Source organism: Miscanthus floridulus, chromosome 7 (genome assembly GCF_019320115.1).
Source record: "Miscanthus floridulus cultivar M001 chromosome 7, ASM1932011v1, whole genome shotgun sequence".
NCBI classification, from domain to species: Eukaryota; Viridiplantae; Streptophyta; class Magnoliopsida; order Poales; family Poaceae; genus Miscanthus; species Miscanthus floridulus.
In genome coordinates, this window is record NC_089586.1 from 27,424,468 (window position 1) to 27,449,607 (window position 25,140).

At 43.7% G+C, this 25,140-nt stretch overlaps 1 pseudogene; it reads right to left on the bottom strand.

Moving 5' to 3' along the window:
* Positions 1-995: 995 nt before the first annotated feature.
* On the bottom strand, positions 996-20,990 carry LOC136465266 (putative multidrug resistance protein; annotated as a pseudogene).
* Between the last annotated feature and the right edge of the window lie 4,150 nt (positions 20,991-25,140).

The following is a 25,140-nucleotide window of genomic DNA, read 5'->3' on the forward strand; positions in this document are numbered from 1 at the left end:
GAATAGTCCTAGTCGATGCAACAGCACCGGCCGAGCTTTTCCGGGCCGAGCCGTTCCTTTCGCCAAGGCAAGAGGACCGATCCCCACCTGACGGTGTCGCCGTCCCATTCGCCTAAGCAAAATAACCAGGCCGACCATGGATCATGGGCGACATTGTCAAAAGGGTGATGTTGAATCCGCCGTCGTCCCGCTTTGGCTGAAAGACAGCCCCGCGACACAAAGTCTTTCCCTTCTGCTTGTATGTTTTGCCATTTCGCCCAAGCGAAATGCTAGGTGCGCCTTTACTCGCGAAAGTAGGGCGGTGTCCGGGACCCGACTGGGGTGCCCAAAGGCCAGCCCTGCCCCCAACATTCAGGTTCAAATAGAATGGATTGATGGTTGGTAGAGTTGCTGATGGGAGTTTGGTAATGCTCCATGAACTGTCTCCTCTTTGCTAATTCTTCCTTGAAGATTTTCAGCAAATAAGCACTGCCGGTAGAGCGTAGAAGTTGCACGCATCAATGTGTGTTTGATGTGAGCACGCTTAATTATGGTTCATCGTCCTAAATGTGCTGATCGTTACATGAGGCGCACACACCTGCAAATCATAAGCTAGTAACACTTGAAAGAAATAACTTCTGCTCCACTTTTATTGCTTTGGTAGTGTTTTTCCTGTAACTTTCAATTCTGCTACCTGTTACATTGATGGAGTTCATGGCGTTAAAATATTTAGTAATTTGTTTGGCCAAAGAGGGTTAATAGTTTCATCAAACAAGTAGCAGAAAAATAAGATTAAGTACAACCTAATGCATATCTTCTGTCATGTTCCTTGACCTCTTCACAAAGCTGCAACTGCAAATACATATCCAACAACAGCTACATCAAGAAATTACAAGGTTGACACACTACTATATACTATGTATTAATTGATCAATGGGAGATAGCTCATTTTTGAATGATATTTTAATTGTTTGCCCAGCACTCTTGCCGCCTCCTTGCTGGTTAATCCAAAGTGGTGATTTAAGGCTGCAAATCTGGAATTGATGTGTTCTCATGCAAAACCACAACGTTGTTCACTTGGTTGCCTCCTTGCTGCAAATTAACTAATCCAAAGTATGTTCCAGCGGGACCCTTGGCCATGAGGGATGCATGTGTGCCTGTCTCCACAACAGCTCCTTTCTCAAGCACAATAATCATGTCGCAATTTTGAATAGTGCTCAGCCTGTGTGCCACCACTACACTTGTCCTGCCGACCAACAGTCGATCCAATGCCTCTTGGACCACCTTCTCAGACTGGCTGTCCAATGCACTAGTAGCTTCATCAAGTAGCAAGATAGCATGGTTCTTCAATATTGCACGAGCGATTGCAATGCGCTGCTTCTGTCCTCCAGGTTGAACACCTTGCTCACCACACTTTGTCTCATATCCGTCCTTGAGGTTGCTAATGAAGTCATGTGCATTTGCTGACCTTGCTGCATTCTCAATTTCTTCCTTACTAGCTACTTCTGTGCCATACACAATGTTCTCTCTAATGGTACCTGAAAATAGTGTTGGCTCTTGGCTGACTAGCCCAATGTGCTGTCGCAAGGACCGAAGATTGTTTGCTTTGATGTCTTTATGATCGATCTCTACTACCCCGCTAGATGGATCATAGAACCTCTCTATAAGCCCAATGATGGTTGATTTGCCTGAACCACTTTGCCCAACAAGTGCTGTTGACTTAGCTGGTTGGATGCTCAAGTATAATCTCTTAAAGATGATCACATCTGGTCTTGATGGATATGCAAAATCAACTCCTCTAATGTCCACTTCGCCTTTGAGCTTTTCTGGTTTGTATCCCTCAGGGCTGTCAGGATCCATTTCCGTTTCCCTGTCAAGAACGGCAAACACTGAAGCAACTGCATCAGCACCCTTAGCAAGATCTGCTGTCATACTACCTGCATCTGCTATCACCAATGTTGTGCTTATTAGAATTAGAAAGGTTTGGAAGAAGGCCTTTGCAGTAATATGGTGCCCAGCCAGGAGTATGCCAGTATACCAGAAGGTGAGTGCCCATGTGCATCTCAAAAGGCTTGTGGAGGTGCCGAGGCCAATACCTGCAAACCAGGACTGTCTTATGCTTTCCTTGCATGGACCTTCTTGTGCTTGGTCAAACAGGCGCATGATGCGGTTCTGGGATGAGAAAGCAGTTATGGTTCGAAGATTAGAAACAGCCTCAGCAGCTAGCTTACTACATTCGGCTTGTGCTTGTGTTGATTTCTCAGACATGCTCTTTAATAAGACATAGCGAGTATAATAGCAGATAATGCTAAATGGCTGCACTGCAATTATCAAAATTGCTAAACGCCAAGCACAGACCCATGATGTAGGCAGTTAGAACAGTTGAAACTGTATAGATCACTAGAGACATTCGATCACCCACAAGCGACCTCACCTGTAACACAAATGTTACGTCTGGTCAAGTATTATTCTCTTCTAAATATTACTAGCCTTATTTTGTACTTACAGTGTTGGCATCAGTGGTAAGCCGTGAGCATATGGAACTACTAGAGGTGTCATCATGGTCAAACCACCCAATCTAGAAAGCGAGAAATTTAGCGAGCATTTGTTCTCTGACCCTCTTGGCGAGGTATTCCCCCATGGATGCAAAATTGTAGTGTTGCCCAATATTAACCATGAACGTGAGCATTGCAAGGCCGATGGAGATAAGTGCGTACGTCCTTGTTTTCTCCTTGATCTCTTCATGATCTGTAGAGAAGTAGATCGAAATCATGCTGCCCATGTAGCAAAACGCAAGTTGTATGCCTCCAGAGACAATTGCACTAAAGCTCCCCAACAACCCCTGCTTCCACTCTGGTGCATTGAGCATTAGTAGCCTCTTGAAGGATGGCACAGGAAGCTTTGGATTCTCTATGTTACCATTGTCTTTTGTATCACCCATTGACCTTGTTGAGATCGACCTACTTGCTGCAGAGAAACCCCTACTTTGGCTGTTTGATTGCAACATAACATATGCATTTCTAGTCTCACAAACCTCGGTAGTCTCAATTGGACCTCTGGTCTGTTGAAGGTGGACAAGAGTTGAGTAAAGGCCATTCTCATTGGCAATGAGCTCATCATGGGAGCCCAACTCCTTGACCTCACCAGACTTCATGACAGCAATCAAATGAGCTTTTCGTATGGTGGAGAGCCGATGTGCAATGATAATAGTAGTTCGGCCCATGGAGGCCAGGTCAAGTGCCTCCTGGACCACATGCTCTGAATTAGTGTCTAATGCACTAGTAGCATCATCAAGGAGGAGGATCTTGGGTGACTTTAGGATTGCTCTAGCAATAGCAATCCTTTGCTTCTGTCCTCCAGACATTTGGATACCACGCTCACCCACCTGTTTTTAGTATGTATTTCATTAGTGTCCAAGTAAAAAATAAACTTATATTTCATTGAAAGGTCTAAGTTCTAAGGATTTGGACAATGTATGCAAATAAAATGAACTTGTTTCATGTTGATCTAACACTTGTAATCATATGTAGTTTCTTGAAACAAAAAGGTTTTAACTGCAGTTTGTTGTGTGGCATGAATATAGAGAATTGACTTTGTTAATTACTTTAGCAATTTTGGCATGTTTGGTGCTAGCTAATTGCCTCAACAAACTTTTGTTTGTACAACATTCTTTATTCCAATTAAAAACTTTTTTAATAGTAAGTGTGTACATTGCACGATACACGACTATTGAAAAATGGTCAAGACATCCCCTAGTTAGAAGAATATATATATTTGAAGTTATCGACACATATGTAAATTGACATGTCTGTTCAGTTTGTCTCTTGCAACTTTTGCTCAATGATATATTGTGTTTTAACAAGTTATTGCATATTTAATTTATATGCATTTACCTTCCCGTTGTCGTGAACTGAATACATAAGTTGTCAAGGGCCCGCATATGCCTTCTTTATCTTTTTCAATGATTAAAACATCAATAAATTAAGCATCTTGACTCAATATGTGATTGTTTGAACTTTGAAGTGATCATTCTACTCAATAAGTGTGTGCTTTTGCCACAATGGAAAGATGCTAAGGTTATCCATCTTTAAAGATGATAAGGTTACTCAATAAGTGTGTACTTTGGCTCAATATACCATCAGATAGGTCTCGTCATCTTCTTTGTGAACATTCTAACTTTTTGTGTGCATTATTTACGCATAGATTGCAATAATATTGCCTTCAATGCAACTACTCTTCTTGTTTATTTGTAATTTTTCTTTGATATTTATTATCCTTTATCGACATTTATGTTTGGCTACATGGCGAACCACATTAACATTATATGTTTAAATATAAAGTCTAAATTACTATTGCAAGTAAGACTTGTGTTTGGATAACCTCTATAATAATTTTCAATTCAAATTACTACCAACTATTTTAATAGGTTATAAAAAAAGATTTGAAAAGTTGTGATATACATATAGATCTGTATTTGGATAGGAGTGCTTCAAAAGCAGATATTGACGTGCCTGAACCGTGACTAGAGGCTTATATTGGGTTTTAACTCTAACCGACCCCAACTTACTTGGAAGTGAAAGGCTTTGTTGTTATTGGACCTGTTAATGAGATTTATACTTTTCATTTATTCACCTACCAGTTGATTTTAAAGTTAAATTAAGGGTCATGACGGACATCATACTTATATTAAAAAATAAATTATAGATTTTTTGTCATTAGTTTGATAGGTTAGGACATCAATTATAAATTAACACAAGGGATACAAAAATTTATGAATAATGATTACGAAAAATACATTCTACTTTTCTAACTTAACTTATGATATGTCCGCTATCACCCTACACAATTTTTACTTAATAAAACTCAACTTAGTATATGTAGAAACAAAAAAAAGAAAAAAATATTATAATGCTTTGGCTTTTCGTAAAGTAGCTTTTTTTTAATAAAAAAAGAGAAAGCGCTAGTGCAATCAAGGAGAAGATGCTACGTGCGTGTCGTATCCCCGCGGCAACTGCGAGATGAAACTGTGGGCGTTGGCCGCCTTTGCCGCGGCGATGACCTCCTCGTCCGTGGCGTCCTTGCCCAACAGGATATTCTCCCTGATGGACGTCGCGAACAGTGCCGGTTCCTTTTTTTTTAGATAAAGGATAAAATATCCGGCTTCATCTATCAATGATAGAATCAGACCAATTATTACAGACTCCAACCTGGGCACAAAGTTCGGCTGAAGTAAAACTTACAACCACACACACAACTAACGGAACAGGTAAAAAGTTTTAGATTAAACAAAACCAACATGCCTTTGTGAAAGCCAACCATTGAAACCAAAGAAATGTAAGGCCGACGTCTCTAGGTGTTGTGCCACAGAGATCATTTGATCTTTAAGATCATCATGCCGCTGTAAGTTTGCCCAATGACGAAGCCAGTGCGTTCCTCGGAATAGTACCTGCAAAAGAGATTTTGGTTTGCATTTGTCAAAAACCACCTCATTCCTTGTTATCCAGATTGCCCAAAGAAGTGCGGAAGCTGCTGTTAATAACAATGTATTGTACTTTTTGTTTCCCAATTTAGACCAATGATAGAACAAATCATCTATATTTGTGGGAGGTGATATCCCAAAAAGTATATGTATAGAGCGCCACAAAAATTTGACATAAAAGCAATCAAAAAAGAGATGGTGAATTGTCTCTGAAAAATGGCAGAAACAACAACTTTTGTCTCCATTCCAATTTCTCCTAGCCAAGTTATCTTTGGTTAGAATCACTCTTCTTTTTAGATACCACATGAAAACTTTTATTTTCATTGGCAGCTTTGTTTGCCAAATATCTTGCGACACTCTCACCCCATTGTTAATTAATGCAGCATACATAGACTTGACTGTAAAAGCCCCAGAGGCATTTAAATTCCATACAAACACATCTCTTTCCTGTAGTAAGTTAATCTGTTGTAAAGAAGCTATAATTCGATGCCAATTTGTTAAGTTCGCACCCACCAAATGTCTCCGAAATGAGATATTTAGTACCGGGGAACTCAAGACTGTAGCTATAGTGTCTTGTTTTCTTCTTACAATATTAAACAACGCAGGAAATCTATCTTTGAGAGGTTTGTTGCCCAGCCAAGTATCAACCCAAAATCTGGTTTGTGTCCCATCTTTGACATTAAAATGTCCTAACTCCATGAAGTTATCTTTAATATTCATAAGGCTTTTCCAGAAATACGAGTCCGTTGGTTTCTTTTCACAGCTTCCAAGAGTCTTATTTTTAATGTACTTATTTCTTAATAATTCTTGCCACAGCCCATCCTCATTTAATAACTTAAACAACCACTTACTGAGCAAACATTTATTTTGAATCTCTAAATTCTGTATCCCTAGACCTCCCTGGTCCTTAGGCTGACACATAACTTTCCACTTGACTAACCTGTATTTCCTTTTGTGCTGGTCATTTTGCCAGTAAAAGCGAGACCTAAAACAATCAATTTTTTCCACCACCCCTTTCGGTAGTTCGAAAAATGACATCATGAACATCGGTAAACTGGATAGCACCGAGTTTATGAGTACCAAACGACCACCGACTGTAAGTAGTTTCCCTTTCCACCCACTAAGTCTTTTCTCGATTCTCTCTTCTATACACTTCCAGTCTTTATTATATAGTTTCCTAAAATGCATAGGTAAACCCAGGTAACGAAATGGGTATTTACCACTGGCACATCCAAACAGCTGCGAATAAAACTCTTCATGATCTTTAGCTTGTCCAAAACAAAAGACTTCGCTTTTGTGGAAATTAATCTTTAGGCCAGATAGTTGCTCAAAAGTACTTAGCAGTAGTTTCATATTAACTGCTTTTTCAACATCATGGCTCATGAAGATCACCGTGTCATCCGCATACTGAAGAATGGATAAGCCATCCTGAATTAGATGGGGAATAACCCCTTCTATCTGCCCTGCTTCCTTTGCTCTTGCAATTAGTATGGCCAACATATCAACCACTATGTTAAATAGTATGGGTGACATAGGGTCACCTTGCCTTAAACCTTTTTTTGTCTGGAAGTAAGATCCGAGTTGGTCATTAACCTTAATATTTACATTGCCTCCTTGTGTAAAACTCTTCACCCATTCACACCACTTTTGTGAAAATCCCTTCATCCTTAATGTTTGTTGTAGAAAACTCCATTTTACTTTATCATAAGCTTTTTCGAAATCTATTTTAAAAATCACACCGTTTCGTTTTTTCGTGTGAAGTTCGTGAAGCGTTTCATGTAATATAACTGCGCCCTCCATAATATTTCTTCCTGGTAAAAAAGCCGTCTGAGTCGGTCTTATTAGTTTGTGGGCAATCATAGATAATCTATTTGTCGCCACTTTTGTGAAGATTTTGAAAGAGACATTCAACAAACAGATAGGCCTGTATTGTTGAATAACTCTTGCATCCTTCTTTTTGGGCAGCAAGATTATGTTACCAAAATTAAGACGATTGAGAGGTAAGGTTCCCTGATAAAAATCCGAAAACAGAGCCATCAAATCGTCTTTAATTAAACCCCAGAAAACTTGATAAAACTCCGGAGGAAAACCATCCGGTCCAGGCGCTTTATTATGTTCCATTTGGAAAATTGCCGCTCTGACTTCCTCATGAGTGAAGGGCTCGGTCAAGAACTCATTTTCCAGATCCGAAACTTGAGGTATGTCCTCCGTCTGAGATTCATCTAGTGAAATTAGAGAATCTTCAGATGGACCGAACAGGTTTCTGTAATAACTGGTAATATGCTCTTTAAGCTGAGCATCACCAGTTATAATACTATTATCATCCTCAAGCTGGAAAATACGAGTTTTTCTATGCCTACCCTTGGCTAACAAGTGATAATATTTTGTGTTGGCGTCTCCTTCTAAAAGGTGTTTCACTTTAGCCCTTTGGTACCACTTGAGTTCCTCTTCTCTAAGTAACTCAGCGAGCCGTTCATTTAAGACATGTTTTAGATCTCGTTCAGAGTCATTTAGCAAGGTATGTTCTGCCTTTTTATCTAGTTCGTCCAATTTGTTTAAAAGTATTGCTTTTTCTTTCTTATACAAACCACTCACATGCTTTGCCCATCCTCTAAGATGCTGACGAAGCCTTCTAATTTTCATTTGCCATCTCTCAATAGGTGATCCTATAGCTAAACCATGTCACAGAACCCGTCTCTTAACAACCAGCCTAATTCAAATTTGAATTGAGCCTGATAAGTTATGGACGAATTATTAGTAGAGAATAACAGAGGTGTATGATCAGAGATTTCTCTAGTGAGGGTATGGACCATGGTGTGAGTGTATTTTGACTCAAAATCTGTGCATACTAGAACCCTGTCTAACTTTTCAAAAGTTTGGTTTGGCAAATTGTTTGCCCAGGTGAACTTCCTTCCTGTCAAATCTATTTCTCTAAGATTCAGGGTATCAATTACTGCATTGAACATAAATGGCCATCTATCGCTGTAGTTATCATTGTTTTTCTCATCTGGTCTACGAATAATATTAAAGTCACCACCTATAATAATAGGTAAGGTTTCCTTTGAACATACCCGTACCATTTCAGACAAGAAATTCGATTTTTGATCCGCTTGTGCCGGGCCATAGACTGATATTAGATTAAACTTAAAATCATCTTCTTTGTGTCGTAATTTAAAACGAATAAAGAAACCCCCTTCCTCAATTTCCCCAATGTCAAAGGACAACAAATCGACGCCTAGGAGCATGCCACCGGATCTACCACGTGGAGCCATACAGTGCCAGATAAAATCTCTACCAGCACAAATGGTATTTAGAGTGTTTTGTGGAAAACTAGCTCTACCAGTTTCCGATAAGGCAATGAAATCTAGACTTTTCTCCTTTGTTAAGTCTGACAGAAATCTGTATTTTTTACCATCCGCAAACCCATTACAATTCCAGAAAATTCCTTTCATCTTGAACTACCTTTTTTTATGATTTTTCTTCTGACGATGTGGCCCTCTCAATTTTTGTGATACAGGGGTTTGTAAGATCAAAGGATCACAACCCCCATCACCGAGCCCTTCTGCAATTTCCGAACAAATAAGATTCAACGCTTCAAGATCTACGATATCTTCATTAGAACAAACAGTTGAAGCATCTTCTACTAAAACAAAGTTTTCCTCCCTTAGCTTAGCATTCTCCAACAATCTATTGTGCTCTATGTCTTTTAAACATTTTAGGGAATTAAAAATATCATGGTCATTGCTACCTAAAACAACCCCTAAAGAACTTGTTGAGTTAACTAAAGAGGAATCATCTCGTGAAATAAAAGAAGGAGGTTGCTGCATTTTACCTTTATCAAGCTGAGACTCCAGGTTCGTCTTCGCTTTAAGCTTAGCTGCCTTCTCTGTGGAATCCTGATCCATAGTTGAGGCATTCCTCTTGCTGGATCTCACCGGTGAAGCTGTCCCACTGTTGAATTTATTGTTCAGATTCCCAGAGTCGATTTGAGGTAGCAACATAGTAGCTTTCCAAGCATCCCCTCCAGACTGAGAAAGTAAAGCTCTTGGTTTCTTACTTGGCTTCACATGCTCACTCTGGGTGATGGTAGACTCCTCTATTTCCTCCAGCTGTGCCGCCCCATTGGGGCTGCTGTGCTGGCCAACCATAGGTGGCAGGTCACCATTGCCATTGCCGGATGCCTCAGCATCTCCTATTTTTCCATCCACATCCATTTTTTCCTTAGAGTTTCCCCCTTTGAGATTTTCCTCTTTTGGATCTCCTTCCTTGGGATTCTCCTCCTTAGGGTCACCCTCTTTGGTAGAGTCCATGTCAATGAGCTGTGGCTCACCATTGAGGGTGTTGTCTTCAAGTGCAAACTGTAGCTCGTAAACATAGTCCCCAATAACCACATCCACAAAATCTGGGATAAGATTTAGGTCTAGCACTGCTACTTTCATCCTTGCCCTGCCAGTGTTCTTAGTAAAGATAGTGTCAACAGCCTGAGGGACACCCAAGATAGTTCCAACCGCCCATATAATGGGAAACTTTTTGAACTCTTGAGGTAGTCCTCTGAACTGCACCCATACTTTCTCAATTTCACGTTTATAAACCTCATTGTCAGTTCCTTTTTCAAAGCGAATCCTTCCTTCAACTGCCTTAGCATCCATAGGGCCCCAGTTAACCACTGTTTCCAATAGGTCAGCCGAGGGAAAATTAATAATAAAAGCATCAGTGCCTTTTGTCTCAATTTCCCATTTATGTTTCTTGTCGGGTAGTAGCTTTTCCAGTTCCAACAGTGCCGGTTCCTGTCAGCCAAGGTTACTTCCCCCGCCGACGGGTCGTAGAAGCGCTCGAGCAGCGCGACCACCGTCGACTTCCCTGACCCACTGTCGCCCACCAGCGCCACCGAGCGCCCGGCCGGAACGTGCAGGCTGAAGTTGACGAAGATGGGGCTCTTGGGTCGCGACGGGTAGCAGAACTCCACGTTCCTGAACTCCACCTCGCCGGTGACGTTGTCCAGCACGTCGCCGGCGCCACTCTCTGAGTCTATCTTGGGCATCCGCCTGATCAGCTCCATGATCCTCTCCGCCGCCGAGGTCGCCTCTGACAAGTACTTGATGTTTGACAGCGCCGTCCCCAGTGCTCTGCATGCGTGGTTCGATCGTCAATGGTGTCGGCGTCTAGTAAGTATCATCGAAACAAAATTTACAGCTAGCTTCGCCGACGTACCCGCCTCCGAATACGATGACGAGCGCGACGTTGTAGACGGTGCCGCCCTTGTAGCCGTGGTACATGACGAGGCGGCTGCCGTACCAGACGGTGAAGGCCAAGATGGCGATGCGGATGCCACCGCTGCCGAGGGCAAGGCCCTTGGCGAGCCCCTGCTTGAGCCCGAGCCGCACCGACTCGTCCAGCGCCGCGGCGAACCGCGCCGCGGTGGACGTCTCCGCGACGAACGAGTACACGGTGCGCACCGACGAGACGGCCTGCTCGGCGATGGCGCCCGGGCGGGTGTACAGCTCCCTGATCCGGCGCGCCAGGCTGATCTGGACGCGGCTGTAGAGGAAGCCGGGGATGATGAGCAGCAGCACGGATGGCAGCGCCACAAGCGTGAGCCGCCACATCAGGAGGAACGCGACGGCGTAGCTGGCCACGAACGCGGTGACGTTCATCACGAAGTTGGGCACCTTCTCGCTCAGCACGTCCTGCACGGCGATGCATCCGGAGTCACTAGAACCTCACCTACCGTCCGGACATCCGGACAAATAGGATCCATCGCCCCTCCGTCTATCCGCAAAAGTTATTTTTTGTCCTATTAATTATCCGTATCCATAAAAAAATATCTTCTTATATGCCCTGTCAATTATTATTTTTTAATTCCACGTCTTAAACACTCGTACGATCGCACGTTCCATTTTCCCTACCTCCACGAGGAGATGGTGTCATCGACCTCTCTTGTGAAACGTTATGTAGATTACAATTTTACTTTGTTGCCCAACTACCGTTGCAATATCCAACTATGGGTCTTTTATAGAAATGAAACACATGTACACACAGGACTGCCTGCGTCTACGCTTGCTCACGAAACACTTGCAATATGAAAACATTTTTTGTAACATACGTCTGATACAGATGAAATATTTGGAACATACGCTTGCATGTGTATAGCCACTGCAACATATGCAACATCCAGATAAAAGCACTTGCAACATAGGTCTGAAGTAAATGAAACATTCTGAATAGATGTTTGCAACATACGTGTATAGCCATTTCAACATATGCGACATCTAGGTCTACTTTTGCAACATCTGTATCGCGCACATAGGGACCGCCTTCGCCTGCAGGGACCGCCTGTGCCTACTCATGAAACACTTGCAACATGAAAGCACTTTCTGCAACATACATCTCAAGCAGATGAATATTTGGAACATACGCTTGCAACATATGTATACAGCCACTGCAACATATGCAATATTCAGATAAAACACTTGTAACATATGTCTGAAGTAGATAAAACATTTTGAATAGACACTTGCAACATACATGTATAGCCATTGTCGCAACATATCTAACATCTGTATCTACTTTTTTGCAACATCTATAAGAAACACTTGCAACATACATCTCAAACATCTAAAACACTTGACACATATGTTTACAACATAAGCTTTTAGTGAAACATGGGCGGATGGCGCGATGAACTGGCGCGATGGAGGCGGCCCTACGAGACGGCCGTAGCAGGCGAGGCGCGCGACGGTTGGGGCGAATCCGCGTGGGCCGAAGAGAGCAACGGTGCGGGCGGGCAGGGCGTGGGGCGCACAGAGCGAGCGGTGTAGGTAGGGCGCGCGGAGCGGTCTGTCCGGACGGACCGACGCCCGCTTCGTAGCATTACCGTTAAAGATAATGCATGGTGAAATTTTTGCACAATGTTGACTATGGTTAATCAAGCAAAATAAATTATTAAGCCGACCATACAAATATTTTATACGTGGCTCTAACATATTAGGGCCCATACGGAATGGTTGCTACTTATGTTGACCATGCTAATTTGACTTGCAAGATGACGAGGCTCATGGATATTTGTGGTCTATAACTATTTTTGGACCAAAGGCATTTTTTGTGTATGCATGCAAGTATAGACGGTGGTCATATGTTGCTCTAGCTAGTCATTCAGCATAGCTCTCCACGCATGTTGATTATGTCAGCATAGCTCTCCATGCATGTCGATTATGTCCTCTTATACATGCATGTCACGTCTTCACGTTCTGAACTTCCGATGAACTTCCGATGAGGCCTCGGTACATACGTGTACATGCATATATTTGTCTTACTTGCATCCATAGAATAAAATATGATCGAGCCCACTGAGTAACCGGTGCAGCCGGGAGCAACGCACGAGCAGGGCAGGGCACACGCAGCAGTCCGTCCGGATGCTTAAAAATGAATCAACACGATAGCTCATGGATTTAAAAAACGTGGGAGCACGGAGCGGTCCGTCCGGACAGACGACACCCATTTCCTAGCATTAACTTAATCTTTCATGGCGCAGAGATCTCATAGGTCACGAGTTAGTAGAATAGAACACTTCACTCTCACGCATTATTAACATCGTACCATCTCAAATGAAGACAAATTTATCAGCAACCTACTCCTACACCAAAATAGAAGAATGTTTTCATTGTTATTTTTTGAATGGGAAGAACTTAATTACTCTTAATTATATTAATAGAACATAATTACACGCAGGGGCTAAAGCTGCCAACATGCAGGCCGGGATGCCTTTAGCAACGAAAACATGAGAAAGCTCTCTCCTATCAAATTGACACAACTTATGAGCTGCCTCAACAACACTCTGGAGGATTTCCTTTGCTTCCTTTCTTTGATCATATTTGCATATTACAGAATGATTTCTACATGGTTCTTTTAGAGTACATACCATCACAAGGTAGTCTGATTTCAACTAGAGACGCTCTTTACAGACGAAGACGGTCTGCTTTAGACCCGCCCATGCAGCTAGTTATTCAGCTTCTTCTTCAGCCGACTTGCAATGTTGATTGCTTCCATTATCTGGCAATCCATTCTGATGTCACCAATATTAGTAGGAGGCTTTAGAAATTATAAAGCCTACTTGAAAAAAACAAGATTTCTCTTTGGTATTTATGCAAGGCGTAGACTTGACAAAAGATCATTGAAGAATGATTTGAAAATGCTAAGTCAATGCTAAAGGTGTGGTTGTCTCATTGGAAATTAATTTGGAGTTACCCATTAAAAAAAGGTTTGATAAAGTAGCTCAGTGGAGTGTTTTTAAATTCGCTAGAGCTCTCTGGTTGGCACTAGAGAGTCGCTTCAGTGGTGATATCTCATATGGGTCCAATCATCTTGCACTCACCAGATATCTTCGATGATGCACCGAAGGTGCGCACCTGAGTGTGAATCCAGAGAGTATCCAAGAGGCACGAAGCGGTCACTGGACTATGGTCACCGGAGGTGCTCACCAGAGCTTAGACTAGGCACTGTCGTCGGGGTGTTTTTCAGAGCATGTACCAGAGCAATAGGCACCAGAACTTTGCAACAATGTTGTCTGCATGCGGGTTCAGGGCGTTTGAACACATCGGAACTGTCCAGCGTATGAACTGGAGAGGTCCCTTGTTAGAATAAATTACTGTTTTTCTTGTGTGAACATAGTAAAGAAAGGCGGTGTTGAAAGGTCCCCTGCTGTGATACTGTAGCCGCTGCAGGTGCTATAGCCACATGCAGAGGCCGGCGCAGAGTCAACCCTGTATGTTATCTAGTTACAGTATGTGCGCTGTACTAGGACTAAATGGATAGAGTTGTATAAATAGACTACCACGATAACTCAGTAAAAAGAGTTCAGATTTATCATCTCACAGACAAGGCTTCAGCCAACGCTGGTGTCTTGTATTGTGCGTGCATGCTCTGTTCTCCCTTCTTCCTCTAGCTTCAGCCATAGTGAGTGGGGACAGACAACGCCTGTTCGTGGTCGGCACGGCTAGTTGGTGCTCGACAACACTAACGGGTGCTCGGCAAGACTGGTGAGTGGTTCACTCACCTGAGCCGGTGATCCTGTGGGCCAATAAGTGGTATCGAAGCCGTATAAGCACCGTCGCCAGACTAACCGCTGGCGATGACGGGCGGTTCGGAGTTGGGTGGCTACCCAGCCACGACCGGAGGTCGTTGTTCGCACAGTGCGGGAGGTCAGCGGCACCAGTTGGCCGACGCTGACTCGGACCAACTATGGAGAGTGGTCGGTGACCATGAAGGTCAAGCCCAGCGCCCGACGGCTCTGGAATGCCGCTGACAAGGGCACCGATAATGAGGAAGATGACATGTCAGCGTTGGAGGCTATCCTCGCTGCTGTACCGGCAGAGTGCAGGGAGCCATTGGGGGCGAAGAGCTCGGCTAAGGAAGCGTGGGAGGCTATTGCGGCGATGCGCATCGGTTCCGACCGCGCAAAGAAGGCGACGGCACAGCTTCTGAAGCAGGAGTTGTAACATCCCGATGTTATGCCTGCATTTAGGCACTGCAAATCATACATATCATGCATCATCAAGCATCCTAATCATACATGCCTAATCATGTAAATAACAATTGAAACACTGCTTCGAAACATTTGAAACATGTTGTGGGACCTGAATGTTGCATACCTTTGTTAGAATTGTTTTGCCCTGATTTTGCTTGCTAGGTTAGTAAAACATGTTTGGCTACTATTGTAAATCATCTAGGGTTATTTAGTTCAACTTTTGGAGCAAGGTTTGTATTCAAATTTAGTCAAAATTTTGCTTCCAAAGTAATTTCCCAAAAATTAGGGTTTTGAGTTAAACATGGACTTTGATTTTACAATTCAAAATCTAGAAAGAATTTGGCTTTGATCATAAAAGCAAAGTTGTTGAGAATTAAATTCTAATCAACTTTCATTTTTGGTACATTTTCAAAAGATGTCATTTTATTGCTCAAAATAATGTTTGAAAGTTGGCATTTAAAAATTCCTTGAAAATACAAATGAAAAAGGGCTTTTTTCTCCTTCGCGGGCCGCCGCCTCGCTTCGGGCCCACGGCCGAAGCCGGCCTAGCCAGCATCTCGCCGCGCCGCGCGCTTTGCCTCAGCCCAGCCTAGCCCAGCGCCGCGCTGGCCTGCCTCCGTGCGCGCCTGCCCGCTGACGCGCCGCGCCGCGTGCCCGACCGCGGCAGAGCTTGCCCGCCGCGTGGCGGCCATGCGCCGTCGACGCCGCCGCGCGTCGCAGCCGGCCTGCGCCCGCGCCCACGTGCTCGCCTATTCCTGCCGAAGCTGGTGCGCTCGCTCGCTCACTCCCACGCTGTTTCTCCTCTCCGCAAGCACCGCACGCACTCGCTCTCCTCCTCGCCGCGCCACCGCACCCGCCGACGAAATCCGCCGCGGCTCCTCCACCTTGGCCAGCAATCACGCGCCCGTAGCTCCGCCTTGCTCTCCTTCAAGTCGTGCTCGCATTTGCGCCGACTGCTGAGCTCAGGTAGAGCCGTCTCAAGCCTCGCCATCGTCGTCCATGGCGCCGCTGTGCTTGGCCGCCATGGAAGTCACCTTCCTCCTCTTCTCCAACCCCGCCTAGCTACCCTCCTGCCTTCGCCATCTTCTCGCGAACCTCGTGCTCTCGCTAGCTCGCCCTGCCACAGCTAGCAATGGCCGCCGGCCTCGTGGCCGCGCCGCGCCGCCGCGACGTCGCAAGCGTCGGCGTGGCCTCTGCCTCAGCCAAGCCAGGCCGAGCCAGGCCGTGGGCCGACGCCTGCCGGGCCGTCTCCCCCTTCCTTGCGCTCGGGCCGCACAGGCCAAAAGTGGCCATGGGCCGGCTCATTTCGGCGGGCTGGCCCAGTAGCCGTAGGATAAATGGTTTTCAATTTATTCTTTATTATTTGAAAATAGAAATGGTTTGGAAAATGTTTGGGTACTCAAATTTACTCCAAAACTGTTGAAATAAATTTGTCTAGGTTCCTTATCATCAGATCTACTTGAGAAAATTATTGCATGTCATTTTTGAGATACTTTTCTGTAGAACTTTAATTAATCATGTATATTGCTGATAACTTGAAAAATGTGTAGAAAAATCTATAGGCTTCAGAAAAATATGATTTCTAAGTTTGTTAATATTCTTATGTAATGTACTTCCTAGAAAAAATATGTTTCATACATGTGGTGTGGAAAAATTTTGAGGTGTAGTTCAAGTACCTTTAATGGCTGATTTTTGTTATTTTAGCTAGAGAGCAAACTTTGTATAAAACATGCATGTGATAATTTTTGTACAGTCATTGTATGCTATGAAGAACCTAGGAAAAATACTAACTCTGTTGTTTGACACTTTTCACAGTTCAAAGTATTTTTATGTTCATAATCCTGCCATAGCTTGTTATTTTTGTGTAGGCTAGTCCACTCATTCAAATACCATGAAAATCTGATAGTAGAATACTTAGGGTAGTACTATGCTGTAGTAATTTTCTAAGATTTTTCTAAGCAAGAAAAATAGAGGTTGCTATTCAAACCTATTATTAATTAGGGTTTAATTAAGTGTTGCTTTTTATGGGATTAAGAAATTAGTAAAGCTTTAGTGTATCTTTGAAGCATTTAATAAGATGTGTTGACTTGACATATTAGTAGTAGAAGAGAATGCAGTAGATGACATGTGCTTGTAGTATATTTTCTTGGATGATGTTGACTACCTTGCATTTTAACCTATCCATTGTATTCATCTCATCCGATGTACCGATTGCATAAGCACTTACGCACATTGCATCATACAGGATCACAAACTGAGAACCCAGTCGTCATACCCGAGGAGCCCGAGGAGCAGTTTGAGGTGCAGCCGCAGGAAGTGCCCGAAGCCGACGAGGAGGACGTTGAGGAACTTCCGGAGTGCCCCGATCATCGTCCGAGCTCCTTCGAGAGAGGCAAGCCCCGGAGCATTTTCTCCCGGTTTGCTATTATTTAATTAAATGCTTTACTTTAATTGATGCATTACGTTCAGGAGTTGTTTACAACTGTTGCTGCATTATACCTTGTCTACCTTTGTTATACTATATCCTTGTTACTCGGGTATCCGCAGTCGAGTCAATGCTTAGCTGGCTTAGACCGGTAGAAGTAGGGTGATTTCCTGTCACCTGCGAGCTATAGGTGGTTACCTGGATCTGCTTGGATGACTAGGAAGTCATGGTATAACTAAGTGTTAAATGAAGTTGAGACCGGACGGAGACTTGCAGAGTTTTGGACTGTAGTGCTTCCGTCTGTGTCGATTAAGGACCGACCGTTGTTAGGCCTCGAGTCATGTTGAACACATGCCTTACATTTAGCTAGCCGGATAAAGTACCTTCCGACCGTGAAGCTGGAAGATTATTTGGGCCGAGTAGATTGCCCGCAACGCACTGTGCCGGAGCAGGTGTGGTAGAACACGGGGGGCGAGATGATAAGACCAAAGTGCAGTCGATTGGCCCCCGGGTACATGTGGTTCCTGGCAAACTCGAGATTCCTAGATAGTTGACTCGGTGATCAATATCTCACTTTAGCGGGTGAGTGAGGTTTGTGTAAGAAATAAATCACCAGCTGGTTAGGAATCGATTCAAATCACCATCGCTCCTGGATAGTGAGCACTTGACTTGAGTTACTTCATCGTAGTAAATGTTTATGGAACACTTGGACAGTTATAGTGAATATGACAGTATGGAAGTTGTTTAATGATCATTGGTTATCATTATCTGCTTAATCACATGTTTGCTCTAGTATAGGTGCAAATCTAGTCGACAGGTTAATAACAATTAACTTGACAATAATGCTTCTAGAAAGATTCTTGAAATGCTAAAAATGCTTCTTTTGCAAATGAGTCAGCTACCCTACTATAAAGCCCTTCATAATCCTTGGTGTCACTTATTTTTGGTTATGTCGGGTAAGTCTAGCTGAGTACCTTCTCGTACTCAGGGTTTTATTCCCACTTGTTGCAGATGGGCAGATGTATTACGGCTACTGTATCAACTGCCTTTATCCTGCGATGGGTGATGCTTAGGACCATGGGCATGGTCATTCCTTATGTCTCGTCTGATGCTTTTGTTGGAGGTGATCATTTGCTGGCACTATATTTGTACTCCGTGTGAGTGTGTGTGTGGTTTGAACAAATGGCTTCCGCTACTTTTATTCGAACTTGTTTTGTAATAACTATGTTGAAACTCTAATGTATCTGAGATTGTGAACTTTTATGTAATATGTGATGGTGACCGCTAAACTTATTACGATCTTGGCTGGAATGGAAGTTGGTTTGAAATCCTTCATGATTTCATGGACTACCGGGTTATACGAGCTTAAGTTTGCTACATCGTCTGCTCTGGCGGATGATTTTCTTACTTAATTTCGTATAATTGGTCGGTTCTGTTACAGCTGGCATCAGAGCATGGTTTAGCGTGTTACTTTTCACAAGTGTATTTAAAACAAAAAGGCATTTGAAAAATGTGATTTCCAAACTATAAAGTGTGCCAGTGGTCATATCCTTTATGTCCAGTTAAGGACTTTAGGTGGCTTAATTAAGTACTGACTTGGGGTTCTTGCATCATATTTCTCTTTCGTCGCTCATATGGTGTGCTATTGTATGAGTGCCACTTGTTTGAGTGGTAATGTATGGATCAATTGCCTCTACGCCTCGGTAAGTGTGAGTTGTGAGAGCATGATCGAATACACCGCCGATCTAGGGTGAATGCTTATATGATGCTGGAGTAATTACATGTTCTACGCATGTTTTACAAAGGTATCTCATGTATGGGTCTTCCGTCTATGGAGGCGATGCCATCAATAGGACGATGGTTTGGGTAGTTACTACCGTTGTACACGTATCTAGGGATTCGTGTAGAGCGTGTAGATAAAATTTTACTGCTTTTATGCATTCATTGGGAATTGGGCTGAAATGAATCTTCTGCAGGTACATAACAACGCTATCGTGTAGAACATATTAGCTATGTATTTGAGAGATCGGTTGTATGCCACCGAATTCATCGTTAGAAATTATTTATTTCCTAAGTTTGTGAGAACGTACGACATGTACATACATCATGTTACTTGTGCATTTCATTCATGTCATGCATTCCTCCCCTTATAAATTGATTATCTCCTTTTGATAAAAGTTGTATCACCTAAAATATGTTTCCCCGAAGTAATAAAAGAACTTTTGCTACAGATGGCCCGCACGAAGCAGACCGCCCGTAAGTCCACCGGAGGAAGAGCACCTCAACGTCCATTGGCCCTGAGGGAGCACCGCACCATGGACACCTTCTTGAGCGAGTTTGGCATGCCGACCTTGCTTTGGAGAGTGCTCCATGATGTGGGGTACCCAGAGGGTCAAGAGTCGGTGTACTCTTGGAATGAGAGCCAGTTAGCAGAGGATGGACTCGCAGTGGTGGAGATCACGGTTCCTGCTCTCGGTGATGCTCCAGATTGGGATGGTTGGCATTTGGAGTTTGAGGGTCGCACTCCAGCTGAGGGTGCAGAGGGAGCAGCCTTCAGTGTCATCAGGGACATTATGAGCAGATTTCCCAGTGAGCTTGCAGCAGCTCTAGCTGGCACCTTTCCTAGGGATGATCCTCGTGATGCCATTTGGGTTCAGCCTTAGGGAAGTGCATTGGTCAGAGGTCCAGCTAAAGGATAGGCTAGCGACAACCAGGCAATGAGTGCTATGTTCGCCGCCATCAGAGCGTATGAAGGTCTCGAGAGTACCTACTGGACTTTGACTGGCTTGCATGGTGAGGATAAGCTCAAGGGGAGAAAGCAGAAGAAGAGACAAGCACGTGCTATAGCTAGCTTGTAGGAGTAGTTGGCTGATATGAACTTACAGTGAGATCAGGCGGTTGAGAGAGGCGATAGAGCTATGCAACGGGTGCATATGTTGACTCAAGCCAACAACAATGCAGACCGCATGATTGGACAGTTGGTTTAGGAAAGGAATGAAGCCTGGGACGAGAGGGACCTTCTGTTGCAGAGGGTCGATGAGCTAGAGGAATACAACGGCAACCTGCACGAGGAGTTTCATGCGCTCTATAATGGGGTTGGCCCATATGCTCCACCAAATGCCGCTGGCATGGATATCGACGATGACAACGAGGACGAGCCTGTAGTTTCACCTGGGGGCGAGGGCGACATCTCTGATCCCGGCAATGGCCCCGAGGAGTAGGCTAGTTGCCTTGCGCTAGTATCTAGGTCCTGTCGCGATGACCTTTCTTTTGTTGGCATGTAACCTATTGTATGTTGCTTCAAACGTATGAGACTTGACATGTGGTTGGAACTTGAATTTTCGAATGCGATATCTGAATGCATAAAAAGTCCAGTGTATGTATGCTGGCAAATTGAGTTGTATGGACGCGATGTTTGACCATTGAAGTAGTTTGATTAAGTGCGGTTGTTTTAATTGGGATGCGATTGTTATGCCTCTGTTTTATTGTACGAATTTATTCTCTCCAGTAAATTCAGTACGGCATAATTTTTCCTTCACTTGCAATTATTACAGCTTCACTCAATCATTACTTGTTGCTGAAATATGCAGATGACAAACACTCGCCGATCCACGTATGAGGCCGCTGAGACTGGTGCTAACGGTGCGGGGACCGGTGGTGGTGGTGGTGGTGGAAACCACGGCAACAACAATGAACCTCCCCATGAACCACATTTGCCACCTCCTCCCCCGTTTACCCTCGAGATGTTCCTCGCATAGCTGCTCGGGAGTCAGCGCAACGCGGAACAATCCCAGAAGAATATGGAGGATTTTCTACGCACCATCGCCAACAACGTTCAACGTGGTAATAATCAAGGTGGTGGCATGGGAGTGAACCAATATAGCAGCTTCAAAGATTTCATGGACACCAGGCCACCAGTATTCAAGGAAGCAACAGAGCCACTCGATGATGAGGAATGGATCAACACGATGGAAGATAAATTCCATGTGTTGAGGATGACTAAGGTGCTGAAAACAGAGTATGCTGCACTTCAATTGCAAGGACCGGCGGGAATGTGGTGGAAGCACCATCGCACCACCTTCCCTCCAAATGCTCAGATTTCATGGAGAGAGTTCGCGGAGGCCTTCCGTGGAGTCTATATTCCACCCGGGCTAACCGAGATGAAGTTGGGAGAGTTTCTGGCGTTGAACCAGGGCACCAAGACCGTGACACAATATCTGCATGCCTTCAACAACTTGTGTCGCTATGCTCCCGACATGGTTGACACAGATGCCAAGAGGATAGCCAGTTTCAAGAGGGGACTCAATCCAAAAATGATAAAGCATGTTGGTACCAACAACCGTGTCAGGTTCAATGACTTCATTAGCGACTGTCTGAAGCAGGAGAAGAATAACAACGCCAGCACCGCAGCCAAGACACGCAAGAGAGCCTTTGAAGGTGGTCTGTCCCAAGCTAGAGTACCTATGGGAGGTCATCCTCCTTATCGCCCATCGGCACCTGGCGCTAGGTTTAGGCCACCTCAGCAAAGAAGTCAGAATTTCCGTGGACCCCAGAAGCCTTACAAGATGGCAGTACAGCCCAATAAAGTAGCCACAACTGTGGTACAAGGCAGTTCCAAGGGAGCTGTAGGATCTGCCGGGATAGTGAGGGGACCCTGCTATAACTGTGATCAACCCGGCCATTTTTCGAGGTTTTGTCCGTACCCGCCCAAGAAGAAGCAGACTTATAATGCTAGAGTGCATAGTACGACAGTGGATAAAATTCCTGAGGGAGAGCCCGTCACTGCTGGTAAGTTTCCTGTCAACGAAAACCCTACAGTTGTTCTATTTGATTCTGGATCATCGCATTCTTTTATGAGTCAAGCATTTGCATAGAAACATGAACAACTATGCACAGATTTGGGTTATGGTTACCATATAAGTTCAGCAGGGGCTGATGTTTTGACCAACCGGATGGTTCGAGGGGCAACCCTTGAATTAGGTAGCAGGAAGTTCTGAGTGAACTTGATAGTTATGCCTAGATTAGTTTTGGATGTCATTATAGGGATGAATTGGATGAAGGATTGGGGAGCAGTCATAGATACTGGAAGTCGAGTACTTACCCTTAAGGATCCCCTAGGTGAGGGTACTTTCCAAGTACCATTGCCTCAAAGAACAGACCTTATAAGTGTTACATGTGCTATGGCAGTCATTCATATTCATCAGATTTCGGTAGTGTGTGAATTTCTGGATGTATTCCCGGATGAGCTACCTGGTCTTCCATTGGATAGGGAGATTGAGTTTGGAATTGAGTTAGTCTCTGGAACAGCTCCGATTTCAAGGAGACTCTATCGGATGCCTCCAGATGAACTAGCTGAGTTGAAGAAGTAGTTAGAAGATTTATCAAAAAAGGGGTTTATTCGGCCAAGCAAGTCTGAATGGGGATGTCTCGCCTTGTTTGTGAAGAAGAAGAAAGAGGGCACGTTGAGAATGTGCGTAGATTACAGGCCACTCAACGCTGTGACCATCAAGAATATGTATCCCTTGCCTCATATTGATGTTCTGTTTGACCAATTATCCAAGGCCAAGGTGTTCTCAAAAATAGATTTGAGATCCGGTTATCATCAGATCAAGATTAGGCCATAGGATATACCAAAAACTGCATTTTCCACCAGATACGGGTTGTATGAGTATCTTGTCATGTCCTTTGGCTTGACAAATGCTCCTGCATACTTTATGTTTTTGATGAATACAGTTTTCATGCCAAAATTGGATAAGTTTGTGGTAGTGTTCATCGATGACATTTTGGTGTACTTCGAGAACGAGAAAGATCATGAAGAGCATCTGAGAATTGTCTTGACCCGACTTAGGAATCATCAACTGTATGCTAAGTTTAGCAAATGCGAATTCTGGTTGAAGGAAGTTCCTTTCCTTGGTCACATTTTGTCAGAGAATGGGGTTTCAATCGACCCAAGTAAGGTGCAAGAAGTTATGAATTGGAAAGCACCGACCATAGTTCCTAAGATTAGAAGTTTCTTAGGACTAGCGGGTTATTACCGTCGCTTTATACCAGACTTTTTGAAGATTGCCAAACCGATGACGAGTCTCCTATAGAAGGATCACAAGTTTGTGTGGACAGAGGAGTGTGAAGCAGCTTTCCACACTTTGCGGAAACTGTTGACCACTGCTCCTGTTCTAGCACAACCAGATATCGAGAAACCATTTGATGTGTTTTGCGACGCATCGAAGACTGGATTGGGCTGTGTTCTTATGCAAGAAAGGAGAGTCATTGCTTATGCATCACGTTAATTGAGAAAGCACGAGGTCAACTATCCAACACATGATCTTGAACTTGCTACAGTTGTGCACGCCCTAAAAATTTGGAGACATTACCTACTTGGTAATGTTTGCAACATTTTCATAGATCACAAGAGTCTTAAGTACATCTTTACCCAACTAGAGTTAAACATGAGACAGCACAGATGGTTGGAATTGATCAAGGATTACAACTTGAATGTGCAATATCATCCTAGAAAAGCCAATGTAGTGGCAGATGCTTTGAACAGAAAGTCACATTACTTGAATGTGCAGCCATTACTTGAAGATGGGTTCGATCTAATGTATCCTGCTGTGTTACATAGCATTCAGATTAGTTGGTCTTTGGAGAGTAAGATAATAGAAGGCCAGAAAACCGACAAGGGAATATTCCACATCAAAGAGAAGATAAAAGAAAAGTCATCTCAACACTTTAAAGTGGATGAATAGGGCGTGTTGTGGTTTGATGACCGTCTTGTGGTTCCCAAGGATCGAGAGCTTAGGAATAAACTCATGGATGAAGCTCACCTTTCTAAGCTATCTATCCATCCTGGAAGTAGTAAGATGTATCAAGAACTAAGATCTCGTTATTGGTGGACCAAAATGAAGAAAAAAATTATAGCATATGTTGCCAGATGCGACACATGTTGTCGAGTGAAAGCTATTCATATGAAACCTGCCGGTATGTTGCAACCCTTATTAGTCCCTAGTTGGAAGTGGGACGATATAAGTATGGATTTTATCACGGGTCTGCCCACTACTCAAAAAGGACATGATTCGATTTGGGTAATTGTGGACCATCTTACCAAGACCGCTCATTTCTTGCCTGTCAAAACAGATTATCGACCACCTTAATATGCCGAGAAGTATATTGCAGAAATTGTGAGGTTGCATGGTATACCAAAGACCATAGTATCTGATAGAGGCTCACAGTTCACGGCTCACTTTTGGGAACATTTACACAAAGGCTTAGGAACTAGTTTGATTCGCAGTACCGCTTATCATCCTCAGACAGATGGTCAGACTGAACGAGTGAATGCGGTTTTGGAGGACATGTTAAGAGCCTGTGTATTGTCTTCTAAGGGATCATGGGAGTCATGGTTACCGTTAGCTGAGTTTTCTTATAATAATAGTTATCAAGAAAGCATCAAGATGGCCCCATTCAAAGCTTTATATGGCAGAAAATATAGAACACCATTGAATTGGGTCGAGCCTGGTGATAGAAGGTATTATGGCATTGACTTTGTAGAAGAAGCCGAGAAGAAAGTTCATATTATTCAGCAGAATATGAAAGCGGCCCAATCACGTCAGAAAAGCTATGCAGACAGAAGAAGGAGACCCCTTGTGTTTGAAGTTGGTGACTATGTTTATCTGAAAGTCATGCCAATTAAGAAGAAAAGGTTCGGAGTCTGAAGAAAGCTTGCCACGAGATTCATAGGAC